The 27,507-nt window shown below is 34.8% G+C and overlaps 1 pseudogene across 1 annotated transcript; it reads right to left on the bottom strand.

Annotated features, from left to right (window-relative positions):
- Window positions 1–4,839: 4,839 nt before the first annotated feature.
- Window positions 4,840–6,181, bottom strand: LOC116552137 (annotated as a pseudogene). Its single transcript, XR_004269237.1, has one exon. The product of XR_004269237.1 is annotated as a gap junction alpha-1 protein-like (transcript).
- Between the last annotated feature and the right edge of the window lie 21,326 nt (window positions 6,182–27,507).

Genomic DNA, 27,507 nt, shown 5'->3' with positions numbered 1-27,507 from the left:
AAAATATACATTGGCTATGAAATACAATTGATGTTCATCACATATAATCCTAATTTATTTTACCTTGCCTTTTGTGTATTCCATTAGCGTCTATTTAAATATTTCACATTGAAAGAAGCTATGAATAAAAACGTAAAATTAATTTTATTTTTCATATTTATAATCTGTTTACTTCTAAATAGGATATTGCTACTTAATATATATTTTTTACAAGATGCAGCTGGGCGTGGTGGCTCATGCCTGTAATCCCAGCACTTTAGGAGGCCAAGATGGGTGGATCAGGAGGTCAGGAGGTCCAGACCATCCTGGCCAACATGGTGAAACCCTGTCTCTACTAAAATACAAAAAATTAGCCATCCATGGTGGTGCACACTTGTAGTCCCAGCTACTCAGGAGGCTGAGGCAGGGGAATCGACTGAACCCAGGGGGCAGAGATTGCAGTGAGCTGAGATCACACCACTGCACTTCAGACTGGCTACAGAGTGAGACTCCATCTCAAAAAAAAAAAAAAAAAAAAAAAAAGCAAACACAAATATCATTAAATTGTTTAAAAATTTAAGGACAAAATTAAAATGCATGGAATGAAAAAGGTACCTATGCCAGAGATAAAGTTTCTACTTAAAATTAGTTGTGAGTACACTAATGGACAACAAAAAAGGGATTAAAATTGGATATGTTGCTCTTGTTATTCAAAGTAGGAAGCCCATTCTTTTCTGTGGATCAGTGTCTTAGTTTTCTATCACTATTGTAGCAAATAGTCACAAATTTCATTGCATAGAGCAACACAAACATATTTTCTTAAAATTCTGTAGGCCAGAAGTCTTGGTGGGCTAAACTGGTTCCCGTTTTCAAAATCTCACAGAACTAAAATCAAGGCATCAGTTGGCCTGGGCTCTTATTTCAAATCTTAGAGAATCTTCATCCAAAATCATTCATTATTGGCAAAATTCAGTTTCTTGCAAGCTTTCTGGCAAAAGTTCCTGTGGTATCCTAGCTGGCAATTGGCTTGGAGACCTAGCTGCTTTAGACCACCTGCATTCCTGACCTAGCTGCTTTAGACCAGCTGACCATCCTTTCATTCTTCAAATAAGCAAGGAACGTTAAGTTATTGAGCTTTAAGTGTCTCTTACATCTCTTTTACCAAATTTCTTCTGCTCCAGCTGGAGATAACTCTCAGCTTTTAAAGGTTCCTATGACTAGATTGGTCCTACTCATGAATTTCAAATTAATCTTTTAATTTTCAGATCTTCAACCTTAATTACATCTGCAAAATTCCTCTGTTCAATAAATACTATGTATTCACAGGTTCCAGGAATTAGGGAGTAGATATCTTTTAGGGGACATTCTGCCTACCACAGGGAGAAACTTAGAATGTCAGGTTCACCTATTACTGAAATATTACCAAACACTCAAGCACATCCTTTTCTAATATGACTTAAGTGGGATCATGGTAATAAACGTAATAATAATATTAAGCAATAATGTCCTTAATACTCCTGAAATTATTTGGGTGTACTTCATTTTCTTTGGCAGTTGTAACTTCCCAAGCAATCTGGTTTCATAATACTAAAATGTTTTAACCAGACAAGGGTAGTGTAGTTGCTTCTAGAAGTAGATTGTCTCAAGATGTGTTGATATTGTACATTCTGTAAACAATGGTTCTGAGATAATCTTTTCTTACTTTTGATAGAGGCTAAAATTAGGTAGTTTTTTTTTTTTAAATATTTAATTAGGGCCTGGAATTCTGGTAATTCTATATTATCGATTGAGAAATTTGTTCACTTTGCAATTAAACAGAAGATGAGCTTGAGCACCAATTGCTTTTCTCTTCTTTGGCACTAAGATTTATTTGGTAGGTAAAGTCCCTCAAATATCAGGTGAACTCAAAAAGATGTCTTTTTTATTTAAATTGGTTTCATAAATTCATGTATATCAAGTGCTTGAAAATTAGCTAATATTTGTTTTAATATGATGAAGGTACCTCATTTTCATTCTTTCTAAATGTACTTCAGTTGCTGAGAGAATTTTAGTATGCTGAGTGATAGTTCTGGCCTTTTGGCAAATCACACATATCCTGAATGTAATGATAATCCCTACCCAGCAGGTATTTCTAACTGAATACAAACAAAATTAACTGTGTGCAAATGTTCACATAATTATGGTTTGACTGTATGTGAGATAAGACACTTTATTTTCTTTATTGTCAATAGGCAGGTTGCAGACTAATTTAGTGATTTCAAAGACAGAAACAACTTAATTTTTTAAGCATAAAAAAACTAAATCAATGTTTGCGGCAACTAAACAACTCAATCAATATTTTGAGTTACACATTTTAAAAGAAAATCTTTACTTTTATATTCTTATTCTCTTTTATGCAATAATAACAGGTTTGGAAATATTGTTTCCTCATCTTAAATATACACAATAATGCATATTTTGGTAGTCTGTTCATCTTAAAAATAATAAAAGAACCCAGTATTTATTTTGAAGACATTGCATATGCATATAGTTATGTAAATATTATGTAAATATGTATTCTTTTTCAATATTTTCAGATATTCTAAATCTCATGACTCATAGAATGAAATTGAAAATAAAAGCTGTTGACCAATATGACTTGTTATTTCTATTTGCAAATTTGTAAATGGGAAGACCTCTCAAATACTTATCAGCTCCAATAATAAATAAATACAGAATATTGAGCTTGTGTTGCTCCATGTCCAACCCCCCACAAGCTGCCATCTGTTACTCATAGCTTGTGGTTTCTAGCATAAGGTCTCTATAAACTAGAAGCTTGTGTTTTATAAAATAAATGGTGGAAAGAAACCAAAAACGCTAATTCAAACAACTTAGAGTCTCATCTCCACCACTGACAAATGGGCTTCCTTTTTCCCTTTTCTCAAAGCAAATAACAAAGTATCCTCCAGAGGCTTGTGCTAAATGCTGCTTCTGGTCACATATTGCTTGTTGTGTAAGCAGCAGCTGCAATGGAGTGACAACTTTATTTGCAGATGTTATTTTATGTTCTAAAGTATTCCTTTCTTATTAATTTGTGCTAAGTCAAATTTGCACTGAAATACAGACATTTCATGTTTTTATTAATACTAAATTAAAACTTTATTGAATAAAGAACGTTCTCCAGAACATATGCTCTGATGATGGACTAGGGCTCTATTATATGCAATGAAGCTGAACTTGACAGTAGTTTAACATGAAATGTCAAACAAATTAGTGTTTTTCATTGTACAAAACTGTTTATGTAGCTGACATGCAAGAAGAAAAGTGTCATACTCAGCATTTCACTAATTGTCTGTGATGAGTTTTAAAAATGGCATTTGGAGAAACTGGTAGACGTCTTCAGCATATAGTTCAAATAAATTAGTTATATGTGTACCACTGGATCCTCTTTCAGCCTCTCTTGCATTCCAGATAAAATCTTAGTGCAAACATCAAAGTTGCTGGTCACCCCAGAAGACTGTCAAACTCATAATAGAAGTTCTGAATTACTGTGTATTAAGTAGGGCAAACCCAAGAATACCAGTTACTGCAAAATTCATTTAGGCACATTTAATAGTCCACTCTAAGCATTTTTTTCTGTCTCTCACAATAATGACTAAAGCCTGTTTAAAGTACTAAAATTCTATCATTCAAGTATCAATGGTTACATTTCATAAAAAGAAAATCATTCCTTTCAGTAATAGCATAATTGCTATATCCTAAAAAAAAGAGAGAAAGAATTATAATTAAGAAAACCAGTATCCATATAGGATACATAGGGAAAACATTTTAGGAAAGGAAATGTGCTTTATTTGTCACAGCAGGAATTATATAAGGTAAACACCATATTGGCCCACACCACAAAAATCCATGAGAAAGGTTCAAATTTGAACACTGTATGTGCATTATTTTCTTTTTTTTCCCCCATTTATTTATTTTATTGCATTTTAGGTTTTGGGGTACATGTGAAGAACATGCAAAATTGTTGCATAGGTACACACGTGGCAGTGTGATTTGCTGCCTTCCTCCCCATCACCTACATCTGGCATTTCTCCCCTTGCTATCTCTCCCCAGCTCCCCACCCCCCATCATCCCTCCCCTATTTCCCCCCAACTGACCCAAATGTGTAGTGCTCCCCTCCCTGTGTCCATGTGTTCTCATTTTTCAACACCCCAAATGGGACCTAATTAAATTCCACAGCTTCTGCACAGCAAAAGAAACAGTCATTAGAGTGAATCGGCAATCAACAGAATGGGAAAAAAATTTTGCAGTTTACCCATCTGACAAAGGGCTGATATCCAGAATGTGCATTATTTTCAAATCTGATTGTGACTTGATACTGTATCTGCTTGTAACAATACATGACAAAACATACTCTTCCACACACATACACATACAAGTGATTTCTAAACATTAAGCATGGCTTGATTCCCTGACTCTAGCTCAAAAAAAAAATGTTAAGTGACATCCCAACTGTCTTAAAAATGTTTACAGAAACCATTAAATGAATGTGAGTAGTGGCTGAGGAATGATGAAAAAGTGATGGTAATGATATGGTGCAAGTGGATGGAAAAAGAAGGTAGGTGCAACACTGACATTGGCAAATACATGGAAAATCTTATTCTGTGGGCCTTGTCTGAATTTTAAACTGATACCACGAATAAAAAATATAGTAGCACAAGTCCATTGACACCTGGAGGGTCGGGCCTAGAAAGCTTACCTTCAAAGTACAAATTTTAACAATGGAATGTTTTAGCAGGTACTTTAGGACAGTCCTCTTTCTCTTGTTGAAAAGACCTAAGATGTTCAGGAAGTATTTATTCCTGGCCAAAATTATTTCGGTTTCTTGGTAAAACAAAAATATTTAGTCACAATTACCACCCACTCATTCACATACACAGAACCATTCTTATGGGTGTTTGCTGGGAGAAAAAGCCCTTATCTATGTATCACCTAATGGAACTCTTATTTATAGTCTAAGTTATTTGAGTCCACTACTTTAAATACCAACATGTACCTCTCTTATCCCCTCCCCCTCCACCTAGCTACCCCAGACAACCTCAATGAACCTAGGTATTCTAATGTTTTTGTGTTTTCTAAGCTTCATGAATAAGGCTGTTGCATACCACCTCCACTGGATCAAAATTAACACCTGGTGCACTTTCTACAGCACCTTTTTTCTTCTCCACAATTGAGTGGAATCTTGATGCTTTTAAGCCTGTATCTAGATCTCCAGATCATCAAGCCGAAGTTTGCTGCTGTCATGACTGGTGGCTCTACTTGAAGGTTGCTGGTTCACAATGGCTAGTGGCTGTAGTTTGTGTACAGCAGCTAGTTTTTTTAGAATTCTCATTATCATCAGGGAAATCAAAAGGCTGTGCATGGGAGTTAGAGATGGTGCTTCCCACCTGCCCCATTTGGTTTTGTTCTGCACTGTAATTAGCCCAGTTTTGCTCACTTGCTTGCTTGTTGTAATTGCGGCAAGAATGGTTTCTGTGGCCAGCAACTAGCTTGGACATAGGAGTAGACGTGGGTGAGAGGGGAGCGGTTGGTGAGGAGCAGCCACTGAAATAAAAATATTTTGGAGACCCACAGTTTTTGGCAGGGCTCAGTGAGCCAGTGGTGGCATGGTAAGGGTCACTGTTTCCCTTAAGCTGATCCTTAATGCCCTTCAGAAAACATAGAAGAGTTCAATGATATTCAAGGCAACAGACACCAAGGACACCACCAGCATGAAGATGGTGAAGATGGTTTTCTCTGTGAGGCAAGAGAGGAAGCAGTCCACCTGATGTGGGCAGGGATCTCTTTTGAAGTGTAAATGGCACTCAAGCTGAATCCACAGATGTACCACTGGATCAGCAAGAAAGCCACCTGGAAGATAGACTTGAAGAGGATACTGATGATGTAGGTTCGCAGCAACCCTCCTTGCATTTTCACCTTGCCATGGTCTTCAATACCATAGTTGAACTTCTTGATCAGTCTGCTTCAAGTGCATGTCCACATTGACATCATCAGTTTGGGCAGCCTTGAGTTCCTCCTCTTTCTTGTTCAGTTTCTCTTCCTTTCATGTCACATGGGACACATGAGTCAGGTACAAGATTGTGTGTACAGACACAAATATGATCTGCAGGACCCAGAAGCGTACATGAGAGATTGGGAAAGACTTGTCATAGCAGACATTTAGTATTTTTAAGAATATTGAGGTGTGGAAGCAGGATATTTATCACAATTATTTTTATTAATAAAATAATAGTATTTATTTTAGTTCTTGCCTATAACTTTTTAAAAGTATCATGGAAGTATGAGTAAAGTTAAAAATTTGGGTAACCATTTTCAGAAATTAAACTATATTTAGGTACATGGAAACCAAAATTTGAACTTAAAGTGAAAGATATCATTTGGATTATCTAGTTTTGATATGAAGAAAGCGAGCTGATCCAGGCTGCCATTTACTTCAGCTACTCTTTGTAGGTCTCAGGCTCACATTCAAAAGTGTCCTTCACAACTACTGTGTACAATTGTCTCATTTAACCATGCATAAAGAGGGCTATAAAAGCACAAGATTTAATAAATCAGTATACCGAGTCCTATGTTGCAGTGAACTGCATATAATAAATGAGTTGAAATATGCAATGCACACATGAGGATATATAGAATATACATAAAACGTGTAACATATATATATACATACATATATATGTTATTACAGCAATATTTGGGGCTGTCTTCCAATTGGTTTTCCCTTATACATTTGAGGAACTCTTTAGTCAGCATGTGGCTCTCTCATAAAGTCTCCCTGTCTTATTTTACCCACCGCTCTCTTTTGCATTCTCACCTGGCCCAGAGCCTGTGCTCATCCTGTAAGTAATTCTTTCATTCATGCATCCTTTATCCCAGAGCTTTTTTTTTTTTTTTTTATTGTGCAGAGTTTTCACACTACCCACAATTTCTAGAATGTTCTCTACAAAGCATGACGGATTCATGTCTGTTTATCTTGATCTAGCAGTTTCTTTTTCTATGGCACTGAATAAACTTTAAAAAATATGATTCCATTTTTCTAAAGATGGTAAAAGTGGCATTTTCTTTAGCATTTTTTCCTGATGGATATTATGTATAAATCTCTCTGATTTTACATGGCAAAAATAAGGATACGTTAAAAATTACCTGAGAACATCATGAATTTATGACTTGTGGGCTGAAGTTTTATTGCAATATCTCCACATTTCAATATTTAACTATTTCTGGGCCACGTAAAGTATGAGGACAAGTACTTCTGATATATTTGCTGTGTCGTAGGGGAAAAACAGATCTCACCATTTCCTTATAATTTCCCCAAAATTTTAGTTTATGAAAAACTTTTAATATATTTAATGTTCCCCAGATTAGTAAGCATATTCTAACTAAAGATGTGTGTGTGTATGTGTATATGTATACACCTATATATACCTATATATATTTGTATATATATGCCTTTAGTTAAGAGTGTGTATGTGTACACACACGTATATGTATATATACTTACTATATATGTAATAAGTACATTAGTAAGTGTATTCTAACTAAAGGTGTTTATACATATATATCTACATAAATATATATCCTGCTTCTTTATATATACACATAAATATATGTACATATATATCTACATAATGTATGTGTATATATACATATATGCTCATACGTATCTACATAATATATATGTTCATATATCTACATAATATGTATATGTATGTACATGTATGTTCATATATACCTACATAAATATATATATTCTGCTTATTTATATACATATAAATAAACATATATAGATATGAAAAATACAGATCTTTACTTAGAATATACTTGCTAATAGACCTAATATATATATATGCCAATTATATATAGTAAGTATATTTTTAAGTATATACATAGATATGTATATATGTGTACATATATGGGTGTTGTGTATATGTTTGTGTATGTGTGTATATGGCATATGCACACACACTCACACAACACAGTATATATGTACATACAGCCTATTAGAATATACTTACTAATCTGTGTAAGAGTTACTAAGATTACTTACCTTACCTTTAGTTAGTAGAATATACTTAGGAATCTGGTTAAAAGTGTATGTTGAGTACTCACACACACACAAACACACTATTATGTACTCTCTCTCTCTCTCTCTCTCTCTCTCTATATATATATATATATATATATATAATTATATTCAATTGAACTTAACAAATCAAATGACTGAATGTGCCCTATCTGCCAGGTATTTGATAATATAAGTGGGAATGAATATAAGGAAACATATACGTTCAATCTCAGAAAGTCCATTTTAGTTGAAAAGTAAAAATGTAGCCACATAAACATGTTACATGTTGATGGGTTATATTATGGTGGTGTTTTCTAGGTGCTGTAGAAATAATTCCCTAGTTGTGGAATTAGAAGCTATTAATTTTATCTTAGGGGTTGAGGATACTATTAGTACTAGCTTTTGAAGAACAACTAGGGAATTTCCAGCTGAATATGACAAGGATGATGCAAGTAATAGAAATAGTATTGTCAGAGAGCTTTACAAATGTAAAGTTCCTGTGTTCCAGTAATGTGTTCATACAAGAACAGAAAAACTATTGTGGATTCAAATTTGAAACTGTTTGTAAGCCTGAACAAATAATTTTAAGCAGAGGCATTCACTATGTCATTTATTTTATAAAGAATCTTTGGGATCTTGAATTGCAGAATGGGTAGTTTGTATAAGAAAAGCGTTTTAACAATTCAACATAGGGATAATTAAGAGTCGAAGTAGGGTACAAAGTATAGGGGGAAGATAGATATGTAAGTACGTATCTGTACTGACGTGCATACCTGCATGTTTCATAAGATTTAAAGATTATTTGGATGTTGGAACACAACACATTGGCACTTGCATACATAAAAAGCAGAGCTTTATGTTACTTTCAACTCCAAAGGAGAAAAGACTGCCAGGCAGGGTTACACAAGGTGGTTCACCCAGAGACAGGATAACTGCAGGATGGAGCTGTAAGAGGCAGGTAATGAATGGTAAGTGGGGAGAGATGAGTAAGGTTTGGTATCTGGCTTTGGGGAATTCAGGGCCATGTTTAGTGGCTGAGCATGTTAGAACCTGATAAAGGAGTTGGTTGAGGTGGTCGTCCTCCGGCCAGTTGGAGATTCGAGTTGAAAAATGGTAGAGTAAGAAGGAATTCCTCTGGCTTGATTGACTTGAACTGCCATATAGGAATTTTCCAGCCTGCAGACTTGAATTGAAACATTGACTCTTTTGGAGTGGAGCTTTCTTGTCTTTAGATTAGAGCTTGCTTCATCTGCTCTCCTGAGTTTCCAGCTTGCTGACTGCCCATCTTGGGACTTCTCTGTCTCCCTCTCTCTTATAGTATATAAAAAATTTGTTATTAAATTTTACACACACATACACACTCACACACACACACACACACACACACACACAGATACACTACAGGAATCTGTTGGTTCTGTTTTTCTGAAGAATCCTATTGCAGGGCCACATGAAGAAGTACTAGATTTTGGCAGAAGGAGAAGTAAGGAAAAAGTATAGAAATAATATTTAGGAAGAGCCGTTGCTTAATAAAAGATAACCATCTATTCAAATATTTTCTTTTATTTCTGACTCCATCACTGCAGGAAATCTAGCATGCTGAATTTCACAAGACAATGTGCTTTTGTTTGCTGTGGAGAAATATGTAACCTTTCACAGGCTTTCTCCATTTTAGCATACATAGAGATAGTTTTGGAAATTTAAGAACAAGGGTGTACCTAAGTATTAAAAATACATACAACTTTTTCTTTAGTTACTCTGGATACTTTTTATTGTCAAGTTTTATGTAAAATAATCCTTCCTTTTTTTTTTCTTTTTGTTTAGCTTCCTCTTTAGTTTTCCTACTGCTATAGCACAGAATAGAGAACTTACAGAAAATACATTGATTGGTTATACAATTAATTTTCCAGGAGTTATGAGTATTATAATCATCATAGCCTTGGGCTCAAAATAAAAAATAAATATTTTAATTCTTAAATATATTTTTGTAAGGAATCAGTGGCTATGATTAATTTAATAGTATTCCTTTAATTATAATAATGTTTTGTTACAAAGCTTACATGTCATTTCTTTAAGCCAGTTCTTTTTTATATTATTCATATTAGAACATTTTAAGTCAATAATCTCATTTGCTAATATTGGTTTATTTCTAATAGCATCCATCATCATCATCTAACAGACTGTTTAACAGTCTGTGGGAGTGTTGCAAATTTATGAGTTTTTATTATGAAGGCTCCTTTTGGCAACAGATAATTTTTTGTTAACTATCATCAGAAAAGATATAGGCTTTCTTCATTCAAGAACAATTTCTGTTTTGATGAAAAATAATGTGTCATATGGATTACATTTATTTTATATGATATAACTATTAGGGGTGAGGTTTTTAGAGATTCATATAATAAGTTTGCTATTCACTGATTTTTATACAGCAATGTGTGTTATCTTGTGTGTGTGTTTGTGTGTGTGTATATTCATTTCCATGGATACTTGTCCTATGGTTGTAAAACTATTAATATCAAAATGCGTAAGTTGAATTTTAAGAAATGAAGAAAGTGCAATTGTAGTAGGAATTAATTTTGTTCACTGTGTATTCAAATGTCAGCTTGCTGAATTCTGAAAATATAATAGAATTACCCTTCCTGACTCAGATGCCTGGGATTGCAGACATATGATTAGTTCTGACAAATTGTAAGTGCATAAAACATCTCACTTACAGGAAAGAACATTTATTTAATAAGAAGAGCTTCAAGAACATTCTTTACTTATGCCACAACATCTGGCAAAATTTGTGATGTAGTTAGTAAACAAGCCTAGATACCTAATGATTGCAGTGAGCAGAGGGGCCACCTCCCATACACAAACTTAGAACTGGCATGTTCCTTGAGCAAGTAATAAACTTTTATTGTATCAAAACATTGTTATTAGGTGATCATTACAGAATAATCTCTCTTATCCTGATTTACATAACAAAATTAGCTTTTTTCACATGCATGTAATAATACACATCATCAATACAATTTGCTTTGAAAAGCATAGTTCAAGTTTCAATCTGATACTTGAAATAACAATTTAACACTTTTTTTTGCCTAATTAAATATAACTTGCTTTGTTATTGTCAGTGAGGATAATGCTTTTTAATTGCTATATTTTTCAAAATACAAAGCAAGAAATAATTCAATGATTCTGTAATTAGTTTAGGAAATATGTTGAAGAAACCTAAGGGGGCCAGGCACAATGGCTCATTCCTGTATTCCCAGCACTTTGGGAGCCTGTGATGGGTAGATTGCTTGAGCTCAGGAGTTCGAGACCAGCCTGGGGAACAAGGCAAAACCCCTTCTCTATAAAAAACACAATAATAATAATAATAATAAATAATAGTATGGGTGTAGTGTGGCATGCACCTATAGTCCCAGCTGTGTGGGAGGCTGAAGTGGAAGAATCCAGGCCCAGGAGATTGAGGATGCAGTGAGCCATGTTCCTGCCAGTGCATTTCAGCCTGGGTGACAGAGTGAGCCCCTGTCTCAAAACATAAAAAATAAAAAATTAAGGATTACATGAAATAGGATACTGTTATTATAAAATGTAACAAAGAAAATAAATCGATGAGGTTGTAATATGCTGATGTTGATAATAACAATTAGGATACCACCAAATTCTATTTATTGAATATTTAAAATGTGCCTGTCACTATACTGAGTGATTTGTGTGTTGTATCTCATTTCATTCTCTTAGCAATCTTGTCATGTACTATTATCTCATCTTTTTTTTTTTTTTAGAAAATAAAGCCAAACTAAGGTTTAGTGAGGTGTTATGGGCTGAATTGTGTCAACCCAAAATTCAGAACTTCCGAATATAATGCTATTTAGAGATAAGGTCTTTCAAGAAATGATTATGTCAAAATAAGTCTGTTAGGGTAGGGTCTTAACTCATATGACTGGTGACCTTCTAGGAAGAGGAGGAGACACCAGGGATGACACACACACAGGAAAAGCTATGTGTGGATACAGTAAGAAGGTGGCCATCTGAAAACCAAGGAGAAATACCTTATGGGAAACCAACTCTGCCTGCACCTTGATCTTGGATTTCCAACCTCCGTAACTGTGAGAAAGCAATTTCTACCGAGTCACATGTCTGTGGTATTTTGTTATGGGAGTCAGATGATAGTTATATTATCTTTATAAAAAGATAAAGATAAATTACTTGAAGTAACAAAAATAGTAAGTGACATAGACAGCATTTACATCAGGAGTGTTTAACGTTAATTTGTACTTGTATCCCAAGTACATATTGCAGTCTTATATTTCTTTGCGGTTGCAACCGTTTTTCTTAGACATTTTCCTGCTTCTGTTACAATTATTGTTCCGTGATAAAATTGCCATAATAGTTTTTCCTCATGTTATAATTACAAGTTAGATCACAAATTTACTCCCAAACATCTGTTGAGAGCACATTGGATGTCTGAATTAAAGTGACTTAAGAAACAGTTTTATGGTATGTGAGCATCTGACGTAGTCTTCCAAATGGTTAAAAATTCCTTTAAAAAAAGGGAACCATGCAGCTTATAACTCAACACAACATAGGTGAGGAATTTCCAAAGTTGATTAAATTTTTATGTACATTTGTATCATTTACCACATTAGTATTCCTATTCCTGGGTAAAACTCTCATCTGGGCTTCAAACTGCTTGGTTGGGATCATCAAATTAAAAATGGCCAAATTAGTACACATTAGTAGTTAGAGTCTTATATTTAGGGTCAATGTCTTAGTTCCTGTCTAATGTTAACAAACTCACAATAATTTATAAGTCTTTGATTGCATAAAATGCCATTAATAGTAAAGCAAATTCTGTAGCTCAAATGATAACTAGAAATATCTTGGATTTACATTCCAATTTTATGTGACAAAAGGCTGCATGGTATAGACTCCAGTTATGTTATCTGTACTTGGCTCATCATTATTAAGTTAAAGTAGAGCTAAAGCAAAACAACAATATCTGAGACACTATTTCTAACAGTGAAAACATAACCTTTCCTTCAAGAGCTGCAGAAACCAACTGTGTATAGTGCAAGCATCTATAACAAAAGTTTACTTTTGTTTAGACATATCTAAACCAATCTAATAAATGCAACAATGTTCTGTAATTGAGACAGATAAAAAATTTAGATAATAGAAATTGTTGAGACTATTGGGTAATTAATTTAGGAACCCTAGCTAGCTTATAAATAAATTTTAACATGCATTATGATTTATGTATTATGTATTATGATTATATGTATTATGATTTATGACTTGATAGAAATTTTTTCTCACAGTTATGGAGATTAGAAATCCAAGATCAAGGTGCAGACAACATTTATTTGTTATGATTTGTCAGTTAAACATATTTACTTTTTGAACTCAAGGTAATTTCTGAGCAGCATCAGAAAGGGGGAAACTTCTTTTGTTCTCTTCCTTTATAATAATTCCTTCCATTATGTTTTCTACCTGTATTTACAAAAAATATATACATCATTCATTGCTTCCTAATGGCTTACAGAAGCAATGGTGAAATTATGACAGGACAAAATTAAGATAACTTTCTCATAATATAAAACTAAGCTCCATTGTGTGTTAGATGTTTTTGTCTGTTTGTTCTTGTCATTTTCTGTCTCTTTTATAAGAGTTTATTCTAGAACAACAATGTTGTGATTTAACATAAATTTGAAACAGAACACTATTTCGAGTTTTCTTTTCTTATTCTGTAAACAGATTTGAAGAGGAATGTATTATTTCATTCTCATGCTGCTAATAAAGATGTATCTGAGTGTGAGTAATTTATTTCAAAAAAAGGTTTCATGAACTCACAGTTCCCCATAGCTGGATGAAGGTGAAGGAAGAACAGAGGCATGTCTTACATGGCAGAAGCCAAGAGAGCCTGTGCAGGGAAACTGCCCTTTATAAAACCATCAATTCTCATGAGATTTAGTCACTATCATGAGAACAACATGGAAAAATCCCACTGCCATGATTCAGTTACCTCCCACCAGAGCCCTCTCATGACACATGGGGATTATGGGAGTTAATAACGCAGGATGAGATTTGGGTAGGGACACAGACAAACCTTATTCAGGAATTGAATACAAAGAGATAATATACTAGTTAGCATACTTCTGTGTGTTTACATAGGCAATATGAACATTTTATTTATATTTTGTATTTAGGTGCTTATCTTTTATTTTTTTTTACCAGTTCCTAAAACATTACATAAGTAATAGAGAAAAGTCATCTCAAAACTATGAAAAAGATTCAAATTTGTTGACATAGAAATGTGTTTCCAAAGACCAATTCACCTTCTTTTTTTTTTTTTTATCTATAACACTCTTATCCATAAATAAATAATTATAAATTGTTGTTATATGAATCTCAAATAGGGACAATTTTTCCCCAGAGTAATATTTGACAATGTATAGAGACAATTTTTATTCCCTATATAAATAGAGGGAGTGGATAAATCTCTAGTGTGTATTAGCCAGAGATAATGCTCAATCTGACAGTGCTCAGGACAGCCCCATATCAAAGAATTATTAGTCCAGTGCTGTTATATATCATGCCATTCATTCTCTGAATCAATTACATTTACCCATATACACATGAATGTTTTGTTGACAGTGGTATGTCAAGATTTAAAGATGTATCAGGCACACAGTAGATACAAATCTTCATGCTATATCCATATGAATGAATCATTAATATTGATATAATTAATAAATTATATGATGAATAAAGCTCTTTAAATACATGTGCTTTTAGGTAAAAATTAACTACTCAATCAATTTTGTAAAATAGTCATCTTAGTGTTTTAGTTTCTGAATTATTAAAAGAAATTGTTTAGAATAATAAATCTCAGCTTTGCTACTACTTCTGGACTAATTTGTTTGCCAGTTCTGAAGTTTCTCAAATTTATGAGTCACACTACATAATTTCTGCCCTTTCGATTGTTCTAATTTTTTTAATTCTATGATCCAAAGGCCTGAATCTTAATGGATTTATCAATAACTCTTTCTAACTCAGAAACTTGTGTGAGAGATATGAAGGACGTATCATGAGATTATTGTGTTGCACTGAACCAGAGCATGATACATGGTAAATGACCGAAAAACGGAGAGCTGTTTTGGGGTCTGATTTATACTGTGCTTATATAACCTATGATTTCTAAGAACAAACTAATGAAATGTACTTTAAGTAATTTATAAATGTAAAATTCATTTTTTTATTTTATAGTTTTAGCTGCAACACAGTAACTGTTATAATTGTAAAAACCTCTTTTTTTTCACATTAGAACCTTACATTTTTAACAATGAAAAGAAATATAGTTACTCCTTTTCATTTCTATCAATATATCATTGTAGTATGTCCTGAATTTGACAGATGAACAATTATCTCTTTTTTTATTAATGGACTTTGCAGGCAGAAAATTAAGGACATCTGAGTAATTATAATAACTTTGTACATTTTAAATTTGTTATATAATGTAACTCTTTCATGACTCATACCTGAAGAAAAGAGAGGATGGAAGACAGAAAAAGTTAAGAAGGAAGGCAGGAAGAAAGGGAAAAAGGAGAAAGACAAACAGGAAGAAAGGAAAGGAAGAAAAGGAAGAAAGTGAAGAGGGAAGAGGGAGGGAGGGAAGGGAGAGGGAAATATTTAATGAGAAATGAGAAGCAATAGTAACAGTTAATTTTTTGAAATCTCAATATTGGTAATATTTAATAAGATGGGAGAGATTGATGTTACCTATTAAGATGCACATTGTTTTCCTCAAGGAACATTAACTTTTGAGCATTTTGCACTGTAGTCCTAAAATGGCTCAAATTCAGCTGTTTCTTGGTGAATCACAACTTTTCATGTGTGTCACTAAATCCACAAGGAAGCAGTTCAGTGCTACTGAACACTCCTGGTAGTTACTAACTCTTCTATGTTCATTGCAGGTAGACAATTAAATAAAATTTTACCAGGCAATTATGAAAGGAGAAAAATGAGAACAAAATGGGGAGCTTTCAATGAAGCTAAAGTTTAAAAGGCATGATCTTTATCTGCTAATATACATTTGCAATTTTATAATATTAAAATAGATGTACATTTTGTAAATCCGCTTTAGTTCTTTGTAGATTCTGGTTATTAGCTATTTGTATGATGGGGACATTACATAAATTTTCTCCCATTTTGTTGGTTGCTGGTTCACGCTAATGATTGTTTCTTTTGCTGTGCGGAAACACTTAAGTTTAATTAGATCCCATTTGTCTATTTTGGCTTTTGTTGCCATTGCTTTTAGTGTTTTAGCCATGAAGCCCTTGCTTATGTCTATGTCCTGAATGGTTTTGCCTAGGTTTTCTTCAGGGGTTTTTATGGTGTTAGGTCTTATATTTAAGTCTTTAATCCATCTGTAGTTAGTTTTAGTGCAAGGTGTCAGGAAGGGGTCCAGTTTCTGCTTTCTGCACATGGCTAGCCAGTTTTCCCAGCACCATTTATTGAACAAAAATTATTTTCCCCATTGCTTGTTTTTGTCTGGTTTGTTAGAGATCAGATGGTTGTAGATGGGTGGCGTTGCCTCCGAGGCCTCTGTTCTGTTCCACTGGTCTATATCTCTGTTTTGGTACCAGTACCATGCTGTTTTGATTACTGTAGTCTTGTATTATAGTTTGAAGTCAGGTAACACGGTGCTTCCAGCTAGCGCTTTTTTTTTTTTTTGCTTAGGATTCTCTTGGCTATTTCGGCTCTTTTTCGGTTCCACATGAACTTTAAGGTGTTTTTTTCCAGTTCTGTGAAGGTCAATGGTAGCTTGATTGGGATAGCATTGAATCTATAAATTACTTTGGGCAGTATGGCCATTTTCATGATATTGATTCTTCCTAACCATGAGTATGGAATGTTTTTCCATCTGATTGTCCTCTCTTATTTCCTTGAGCAGTGGTTTATAGTTCTCCCTGAAGAGGTCCTTTACATCGTTTGTTAATTGTATTCCTAGGTATTTTATTCTGTTAGAAATGCAAATCAAAACTACATTGAGATACCATCTCACACCAGTTAGAATGGCGATCATTAAAATATCTGGAGATAACATGTGCTAGAGAGGATGTGGAGAAATAGAAAGATGAAACACCTTTACACTGTTGGTGGGAATGTAAATTAGTTAAGCCATTGTGGAAGACAGTGTGGTGATTCTTCAAGGACCTAGAAATAGAGATTCCACTTGACCCAACAATCTCATTACTGGGTATATACCCAAAGGATTATAAATTATTCTATTATAAAGACACATGCACACTTATATTCATTACAGCACTGTTTACAGTAGCAAAGACCTGGAAACAACCCAAATGCCCACTAATGATAGACTGGACAAAGAAAATGTGGCACATATACACCATGGAATACTATGCAGTCATAAAAAATAATGAGCTCATGTCCTTTGCAGGGACATAGATGAATCTGGAAACCATCCTTCTCAGTAAACTGACACAAGAACAGAAAAGCAAACACCGCATGTCCTCACTCATAGGTGGTATTGAACAATGGGAACACATGGACACAGGGAGGGGAACATCGCTGACAGGGGTCTATTTGGGGGTATGGTGCCAGGGGAGGGACGGGGTGGTGGAGAATTTGGAGAGGGATAACACTGTGAGAAATGGCTGATGTAGGTGAAGGGGGTATGGAGACAGCAAACCACCATGGCAATTGTGTACCTATGCAACAATCCTGCAAGATCTTCACATGTACCCCATAACTTAAAGTACAATAAATAAATAAATAAATAAATAAAAATAAAATGTAGCCCAGAATGTGATTAGAGCTGAAACTGAGAAACTCTGCTTTGGGGCAAAGGCCTGGTTTCTTTATTGTCTGATATAATAAAGACAATGTTCCTCCATGGTGCAAAGGTCAGGCAGGTTTACTGCCCATTGTGAAAGACTTTATGCTGTTGACTTGTACACTTAAGAGTGGTTAAAATGGTGAATTTTAAATGTATATTTTACTGTAATATTTGAGAAAAAGCTGTGTATCATTGATATTTTATTATTTTGCTGTCCTTTTCAAAACAATATATTGCAAATTTGTCTAGTTCTTGCAAGTCTTTTGAAAAATTACGGTTTGTGATATTCTATTCAGTAGTTTGTCTGGCTATGGTTTGCATTAATAAAATATGCTGGGAACCCAGAGATACTATACTGCACCTCCCTTTTGTCTAAAACGTACCATCTGTAAGTCTTACTATATTTGTATAAGTTTATTTAACAATTTAAGTTTTGAAGATATTAGTCAATTTCATAGTACACAATTTTAATACATTTCAAATGAAAGCAAAAAGAAAAAAATGAATTCTATTAGAATTTTATTCTGCTCATTTATGCAAACTCACAATGTAATTAGTATTCAGTGCATTTTACATGAACTAGGTGGCCAGTATATCATGGATTCAGGTTTCACTTGAACTTTGAGGAGAAAATAAAAAAACTTTATAAATAATAGCATTAAATAATGTTCATAGGAAGTAAAACATTATTAAAGTATTCATAGAATATACATTGGACCTCTCTGAGACATTTATTTCCTATATCACTCTTACTACTCTAATTTCTTACTTTCCTGTTGATTTTTTAAGCTATAAAGTATGCAGTGAGTGACTTCAAGATGGCTAACTAAAGGCACCCAACACTCTCCCCCTCTGTAAAAAACACCAAAACAGTGAGTAGATAATAACAAATCAAATAGAAAGTATAACATAGAAGACTAAAATTCAACAGGGAAGTGACAAGGAACCTCTGAGGCAGGGAAGAAGAAAATGAAGCATCCTGCCAGGCTGACAGCACCTGAGAACCAGGAAAAACCCTCCAGTGCAGAAAATACGGAAGTGAGAAATCCCAGTTGTTCATATTCCCACTGCAGACTACTGCAGTCCTAGCCACAGATCTCCTCAGCCCTCATGGTCCCTGGGACCAGTTTATGGAGGTACCACACTCCTTAAAGAGAGAGTCCACACAGTAACATGGTTCCAGAGAAGGCATGCGTACTGGATCCCACACACTCCCTGAGACACGAACAGTTGCAGCCTGGTGCCCTTTAGAGAGTCCAGGCCCACCAGACTACATCCTGCCATGGTTGCCAAAAGGCCCCTGCATCTCCACATCCCTGGATCCTCATTGACCTCTCCCCATGTCTACCCAGAAGACTGTAGTATCACTTAACTGGCTGGACCAGTGGAGTAAATGAATCCCCAGCAGACTAGCCTGTGCAGTTTTGTATCGCCAAGGGAATTTGTGGTAAAACTCAATATGGAGACTGTCCCTGGGACAAAGGGAGCTGAAGCACATGAAAACAGGCAAGTAAAAGAAAGGCAACTGTATTAGTTCCCTTTCATGCTGTTGATGAAGACATATCTGAAATTGGAGACAAGAAGAGGTTTAATTAGACCTACAGTTCTGCATGGCAGAAGAGACTTCAGAATCATTGCGGGTGGCAAAAGGCACCTCTTACATGGCAGGGACAAGAGAAAAAGGAAGAAACAAAAGAGAAGCCCCTGATAAACCCATCAGATCTTGTGAGACTTATTCACTGTCATGAGAGTAGCATGAGAAAGACCGGCCTCCATGATTAAATTACCTCCCCCTGGGTCCCTCCTACAACACCTGGGGATTCTGTGAGATAAAATTCAAGTTGAGATTTGAATTGGGACACAGCCAAACCATATCAGCAACCAAATTAGAAAAAGAGAAAGACACATTGTCCTTCTTTGCAAACAACATGGTATATATGTTTTATATAATATATGTAATATAGTGTGTGTGTGTGTATATGTATATATATATATATACACACACACACAGAGAGAGAGAGACTCTGCTAAAAATACTGAAATACTCTTAGAACTGATAAACAATGTCAGCTAAATTTTAGTCAACAATGTATACAAAAATGGATAGTGTTTCTATACATCAGTGGTAAACTAACTGAAAGTCAAGAAGACAATTCTATTTACAATAGCTACATAACATAAAATATCCATAAATAAATTTCACCAATATAGTGAGATTTGTCATGCAAGGATAATGACAAAACATTAATAAAGTAATTAAGATGTCACAAACAAACTGAAAAATGTCTAATTCCCATGGGTTGAAAGAATTAGTATTGTTAAAATGACAGTATTATCAATACCATGTTGAATAGGAATGGTGAGAAAGGGCACCCTTGTCTAGTGCCAGTTTTCAAAGGGAATGCTTCCAGTTTTTGCCCCTTCAGTATGATACTGGCTTTGAGTTTGTCATAAATAGCTTCTATTGTTTGGAGAAATGTTCCATAGATACCTAGTTTATTGAGAGTTTTTAGTATAAAGGCTGCTGAATTTTGTTGAAGGCCTTCTCTGCATCTATTGAGATAATGAGGGTTTTTGTCTTTGGTTCTGTTTATGTGATGGATTACGTTTATAGATTTGCGTATGTTGAATCATCCTTTCATCCCTTGGATGAAGCCTACTTGATCAAGATGGATAAGTTTTTGAAGTGCTGTTGCAATCTGTTTGCCAGCATTTTATTGAAGATATTTGCATTGATGTTCATCATGGATATTGGCCTGAAATTGTCTTTTTTAGTTGTACATCTGCCAGATTTTGGTTTCAGGATGATGTTGGTCTCATAAAATAAGTTAGGGAAGATTCCCTCTCTGTGTGTTGTTTGGAATAATTTCGAAGTAATGGTAGTTGCTCCACTTTGTATGTCTGGTAGAATTCGGCTGTGAACCTATCTGGACCTGGAGTTTCTTCGGTTGGTAGGCTATTAATTGCTGCCTTTACTTCAGACCTTGTTATCAGTCTATTCAGGGATTCAACTTCTTCCTGGTTTAGCCATGGGAGGGTGCAAGTGGCGAGGAGTTTATCCATTTCTTCTAGACTTACTGGTTTATGTGCATAGAGTTGTTTCTAGTAATCTCTGATGGTCGTTTGTATTTCTGTGGAATCGCTGTTGTTATCCCCTTTATCATTTTTTATTGCATCTATACAATTCCTCTGTCTTCTTTTTTATTAGTCTGGCTAGTGGTCTGCCTATTTTGTTGACCTTTTCAAAAAACCACCTCCTGGATTTATGGTTTTTTTGAAGGGTTTTTTTGCTTCTCTATCTGCTTCAGTTCTGATCTTAGTTATTTATGGTCTTACTCCTCTAGCTCTTTTAATTTATGGAATTTCTAGTCAGAAAAATCAGGCAAGAAAAAGAAATAAAGTGTATTCAATTAGGAAAAGTGGAAGTCAACTTGTCTCTTTTTGCAGATGACATGATTGTATATTTAAAGACCCCATCGTCTCATCCCAAAATCTGCTTAAGATGATAAGCAACTTCAGCAAATTTTCAGGATACAAAAATCAATGTGCAAAAATCACAAGCATTCCTATACACCAATAACAGACAAACAGAGAGCCAAATCACGAGCAAACTCCTATTCACAATTGCTACAAAGAGAATAAAATACTTAGGAATACAACTAACAAAGGATGTGAAGGACCTCTTCAAGGAGAACTGCAAACAACTGTTCAAGGAAATAAGAGAGGACAAACAGATGGAAAAACATTCCGTGCTCATGGTTAGGAAGAATCAATATCATGAAAATAGCCATACTGCCCAAAGTGATTTATAGATTCAATGCTATCCCCATCAAGCTACCATTGACGTTCTTCACAGAACTGGAAAAAAAAACACCTTAAACTTCATATGGAACCAAAAAAAACCCCACATAGCCAAGACAATCCTAACAAAAAGAGCAAAGCTGGAGGCATCCTGCTACCTGACTTCAGCAAAAGAAACAATCATGAGAGTGAACTGGCAACAAACAGAATGGGAAAAAAATTTGCAAGTTACCCATCTGACAAAAGGCTAATATCCAGAATCTACAAAGAACTAAAACAAATTTACACACACATAAAAACAACCCCACCAAAAAGTGGGTGAAAGATATGAACAGAAACTTTTCAATAGAAGACATTTATGAAGCTAGTGAACATATGAAAAAATGCTTATCATCACTGGTTTTTAGAGGAATGGAAATCAAAACCACATTGAGATACTATCTCACAACAATTAGAATGGCGATCATTAAAAAATCTGGAGACAACAGATGCTGGAGAGGATGTGGAGAAATAGGAACACTTTTACACTGTTTGTGAGAATGTAAATTAGTTCAACCATTGTGGAAAACAGTGTGGTGATCCCTCAAGGATCTAGAATTAGAAATACTATTTGACCCAGCAATGCCATTACTGGGTATATACCGAAAGATTATAAATCTATCTATTATAAAGACACATGCACATGTATGTTCACTGTGGCACTGTTTACAATAGCAAAGATTTGGAACCTACCCAAATGTCCATCAATGATAAACTGGATAAAGAAAATGTGGCACACATACACCATGGAATACTATGCAGCCATAAAAAAGGCTGAGTTCATGTCATTTGGAGGGACATGGATGAAACTGGAAACCATCATTCTCAGCAAGCTGACACAGTAACAGAAAACCAAACACCTCATATTCTCACTCATAGTTGGCTGTTGAACAATGAGAACACATGGACATAGGGTGGGGAACATCACACACTGGGGTTTGTTGGGGAGTGAGGGTCTAGGGGAGGGATAGGAGGGGGTGGGGATATTGAGGAGGGATAACATTAGTGGAAATGCCTAATGTAGGTGACTGGGACATGGAGGCAGCACACCACTATGGCATTTATATACCTGTGTAACAATCCTGCAAGATCTGCCCATGTACCCCAGAACTTAAAGTTAAAAAAAAGGATGTTAATACCAAAAGCAATCTACGGATTCAAAGCAATCCCTATTAACATACCAATAATTTTTTCCCAGAAACAGGGAAACAATCCTAAAATTTGTATGAAACCACGGAAGTCCCTGAATAGCCAAAACAATCCTGAGTTAGAAGAACAAAGCTGGAGGTGTCATACCATCTGACTTCAAACTATACTGCAGAGCTATGGTAATGAAATCAGCAAAGCCTTAGTATAAAAAGAGGCATTTAGACCAATGGAACAGAATAGAGAAACCAGAAATAAATTCATGTATTTACAGCCAATTTATTCTCAGAAAAGGCATCAAGAGCAGGCACTGAGGAAAGGATGCCCTCTTTAATATATGGTACTGGGAATACTTGATGTCCATATGCAGAATAATGAAACTATTCACTTATCTCTCACTATATAGAAAAATCAAAAGAGATTAAAGACATATGTAACACCTGAAACTATAAAACTACTAGAAGAAAACACAGGAAAACATTTAGGGCAAAGATTTTATGACTAAGAGTTTAAAATCATAGGCAAAAGAAAAAATAGACAAACTATATTAAAGTCTTCTGCACAGAAAAGGAAATCAATAGAGTGAAGTGACAACCTGTAGAAGGGGAGCAAATATTTGCAAACTATATGACAAGAAATGAATAACCAAAATTTACAAGTAACTCCACTAAACAGCAAAATATTGACAATAATTAATAATAATAATTCCTAAATAGTGCTCAAAAGGTCCGAGTAGACATTTTTTAAAAGAAGACATGCAACAGGCCAAGAGGTATAAGAAAAAATACTCAACATCACTAAACATCAGAAAATGCAATCCAAATTCACAGAAAGTTATCATCTTACCCCATTTAGAACGACTATTATTTAAAAAAAAAAAAAAAAAAAAAAGAAGAAAAGGAAAAGAATCCTGGTATGGATGCAGAGAAAAGGGAATTCTTGTACATTGTTATTGGGAATATAAATTATTATAGCCTTTATGGAAAAGAGTAAGGATGTTTCTAAACTGAAAATAGAATGACTATACAATCTGGCAGTCCTATGACTGGGTATTTATTAAAAGGAAAGGATATCAGCACATAAAAGGGGTGCATGCACCCACATGTTTATTACAGTACTATAGCCAAAGTGTAGAATAAACATAAGTGTCCATCAGTGAATGAATGTTTAAAGAAAATGCTATATCTATGTACATATATGTGCATGTGTGTATGCATATACCCATAAATATATACAATGTATTTTGTATTCAGTCATAAAATATAATAAAATACTATCATTTGCAGCAATATGTATGGAACTAGGGGTTATTTTGTGAAGTGAAATAAACTGGCACAGAAAGACAAATATTGCCTGATCTCACTCATAGGAGAAAACCAAACATTTGATCTCATGGAAATAGAGTGTAAAATGTTGGCTACCAGAGGCTGGGAAGGGTGTTGAAAATACGGCGAGGAGAATGAAGAGTTGTTTAATGAGTACAGACATGCAGAAGAAGTGCTCATGTTCAATAGTACAGTAAGGTGACTCTAGTTAAAATATTGTATATTTTTAAATAGCTGGAAGGGAGTATTTGTAATATTCCCAGATAATATTTCAGAGATAAATTATAAATGTTCAAAGTGATATATATATATATATATATATATATATATATATTTTTTTTTGACAGAGTCTTGGCGCTGTTGCCAGGCTGGAGTGCAGTGGCACCATTTCGGCTCACTGCAACCTCAGTATCCCAGATTCAAGTGATTCTCCCACCTCAGCCTCCCGAGTAGCTGAGACTATGGGCATATGTCACCATACCCAGCTAATTTTTGTATTTTTTAGTAGAGATGAGTTTCACCATGTTGGCCAAGATGATTTCGATCTCTTGACCTCATGATCTTCCCACCTCGGCCTCCTAAAGTGCTGGGATTACAGACATGAGCCATTGTGCCTAGCCAGTGATGGATATTTTAAATACCCTGATTTGATCATTGCATATTACAAGCATGTATCAAAATATCACGTGTACTACAGAACATCAAAAGACACGAAGAAAAGCCTGATTGAACTACAGAGAGAAATACACAAATCTTTAATATAGATGAGAAATTCAACACACATTGATATCATTTGGATATGTGTCTCCTCCGCATCTCATATTGAAATATGACCCCCAGTGTTGGAGATGGGGCATACTGAGAGGTGCTTTAGTAATGCGGGCAGATCCTTCATGAATGGCTTGGTGCATTCTTAGAGGTAATGAGTAAGTTAACTAGACAACTGGTTGTTTAGAAGACTACGGCACCTCTTAAACCCCCTCTCACTCCCTGCTTTGCCATGTGACAAGCCAACCCTCTTTTCTTTCCTTGTTTCTGGTCCTGACCAGAAACAGATGCTGGTGCCATACTTCTTGTACAGCCTGCAAATCTGTAAGCCAAATAAGACAATTTTCTTTATAAATTACCCAGTTTCAGGTATTCCTTTATAAAGGAATGTTAATGAGTGTAGATACAATCCCAAAAGCATGATTTGTGAAACGAAAATATTTAGTAAGTTGAACTTCCTTAAATTGAATACTCTGCTCTTTGAAAGACATTGTCAAAAAAATAAGAAGACAAGGCATAGACTGGGAGTTAATGTTTTCAAAATGCACTTCTGATAAAGCATGTAAATAAAAAATATACTGCACAAAAATATTAAAAAGTATCAATAAGAAAGCAACAATTAAAAAATGGATTAAAGACTCAAAGATAAGGCCTAAAACCATAAAAACCCTGGAAGAAAATCTAGGCAATAACATTCAGGACATAGGCATGGGCAAAGACTTCATGACAAAAATACCAAAAACAATGGCAACCAAAGCCCTAATTGACAAGTGGGATCTAATTAAACTAAAGAACTTCGGCACAGCAAACGAAACTATCATCGGAGTAACAGGCAATCTACAGAATGGGAGAAAATTTTTGCAATATATCCATTTGACAAAGGGCTAATACCCAGAATTTACAAAGAACTTAAACAAATTTATAAAAAAATTAACAGCCCCATAAAAAAGTGGGCAAAGGATATGAACAGACACTTCTCAAAAGAAGACATTTATGCAGTCAATAAACATATGAGAAAAGCCCATTATCACTTGTCGTTAGAGAAATGAAAATCAAAACCACAATGACATACCATCTCATGCCAGTTAGAATTGCGATCACTAAAAAGGAAACAACAGATGCTGGAGAGGATGTGGAGAAATAGAAGCACTTTCACCCTGTTGGTGGGAGTGTAAATTAGTTCAACCATTGTGGAAGACAGTGTGGCAATTCCTCAAGTATCCGGAACAAGAAATACCATTTGACCCAGCAATCCCATTACTAGGTATATAACCAAAGGTTTATAAATCATTCTGCTATAAAGACACATGAACACATAGGTTTATTGCAGCACTGTTCACAATAGCAAAGGCTTGGAAGCAACCCAAATGCACATCAATGAAAGATTGGATAAAGAAAATGTGGCACATAGGCAGCATGGAATACTGTGCAGCTATAAAGAGAGGATGAGCTTATGTCCTTTGCAGGGACATGGATGAAGCTGGACACCATCATTCTCAGCAAACTAATACAGGAACAGGAAATAAACACTACATGTTCTCACTCACAAGTGAGAATTGAACAATGAGAACACATGGACACAGGGAGGAGAACATCACACACTGGAGTTAGTCAGGAGGCGGGATGCTAAGGGAGGGATAGATAACATCAGAATACCTAATGTAGATGACAGATTGATGGGTGCTGCAAACGACCATGTCATGTGTATACCTATGTAACAAAACTGCACATTTTGCATGTGTGTCCCAGAACTTCAAGTATAATTTTTAAAAAATTGAAAAAAAAGGAAAAGTTCAGTTTTGCAGGTGAAAAATGTGTGTATAGATAACTTAATAAAAGAAAATTTATACATCAAAAAAAAGTCACCCATCAGTGTAACCCATAATTCCAAAAATAAATATTTCAAACACTCTCAATATTAATTATCAAAGCTTATGGAAAGTTATTAGAGACTTTCATAATTAAATGGAACCAAAAAGCTTAGGTAAAGATAAGGAGTGCCTAATAAAGGTAAACTTATAGTTGTGCCCAATGTATTTTTTTTCCGTATTTTTTTTATCTAGACATTTTTCTTTAAATACTTAAATTTTCATTTGTAGAATACAAATTGTAGAGAAAAATGGTAGATGTTTGAGCACTCTCTTTAATATCAGTCACTTGGCCTTAGAATCATTCTCTTGCGTCCTAAAACAACCTTCTAGCAGCACTGGAAATAAAAACCTAAATACTTAATAGGAAGGTGTCAGTTTCTGAGTTATGCATTGAAATTATGGTATTTGTTCAACTTGGGAAGGTGATTGTTATTTGTATGATTTCTATCCTTCCAGTACACTATTTATCAATCAGATTGTGAATTTTCAGTTGCCAAACATCTTGTAAATCCTAATAGATTAACTTTTTTTTTTTTTTTTTTTTTTTTAAGATGGAGTCTTGCTCTGTCGCCCAGGCTGGAGTGCAGTGGCATGATCTCGGCTCACTGCAACCTCCACCTC

This window comes from Sapajus apella, unplaced genomic scaffold (genome assembly GCF_009761245.1).
Source record: "Sapajus apella isolate SASKATOON/1434 unplaced genomic scaffold, GSC_monkey_1.0 scaffold11, whole genome shotgun sequence".
NCBI classification, from domain to species: Eukaryota; Metazoa; Chordata; class Mammalia; order Primates; family Cebidae; genus Sapajus; species Sapajus apella.
The sequence above is the reverse complement of the archived record's forward strand: the minus strand, read 5'-3'. Positions and strand labels throughout refer to the sequence as shown.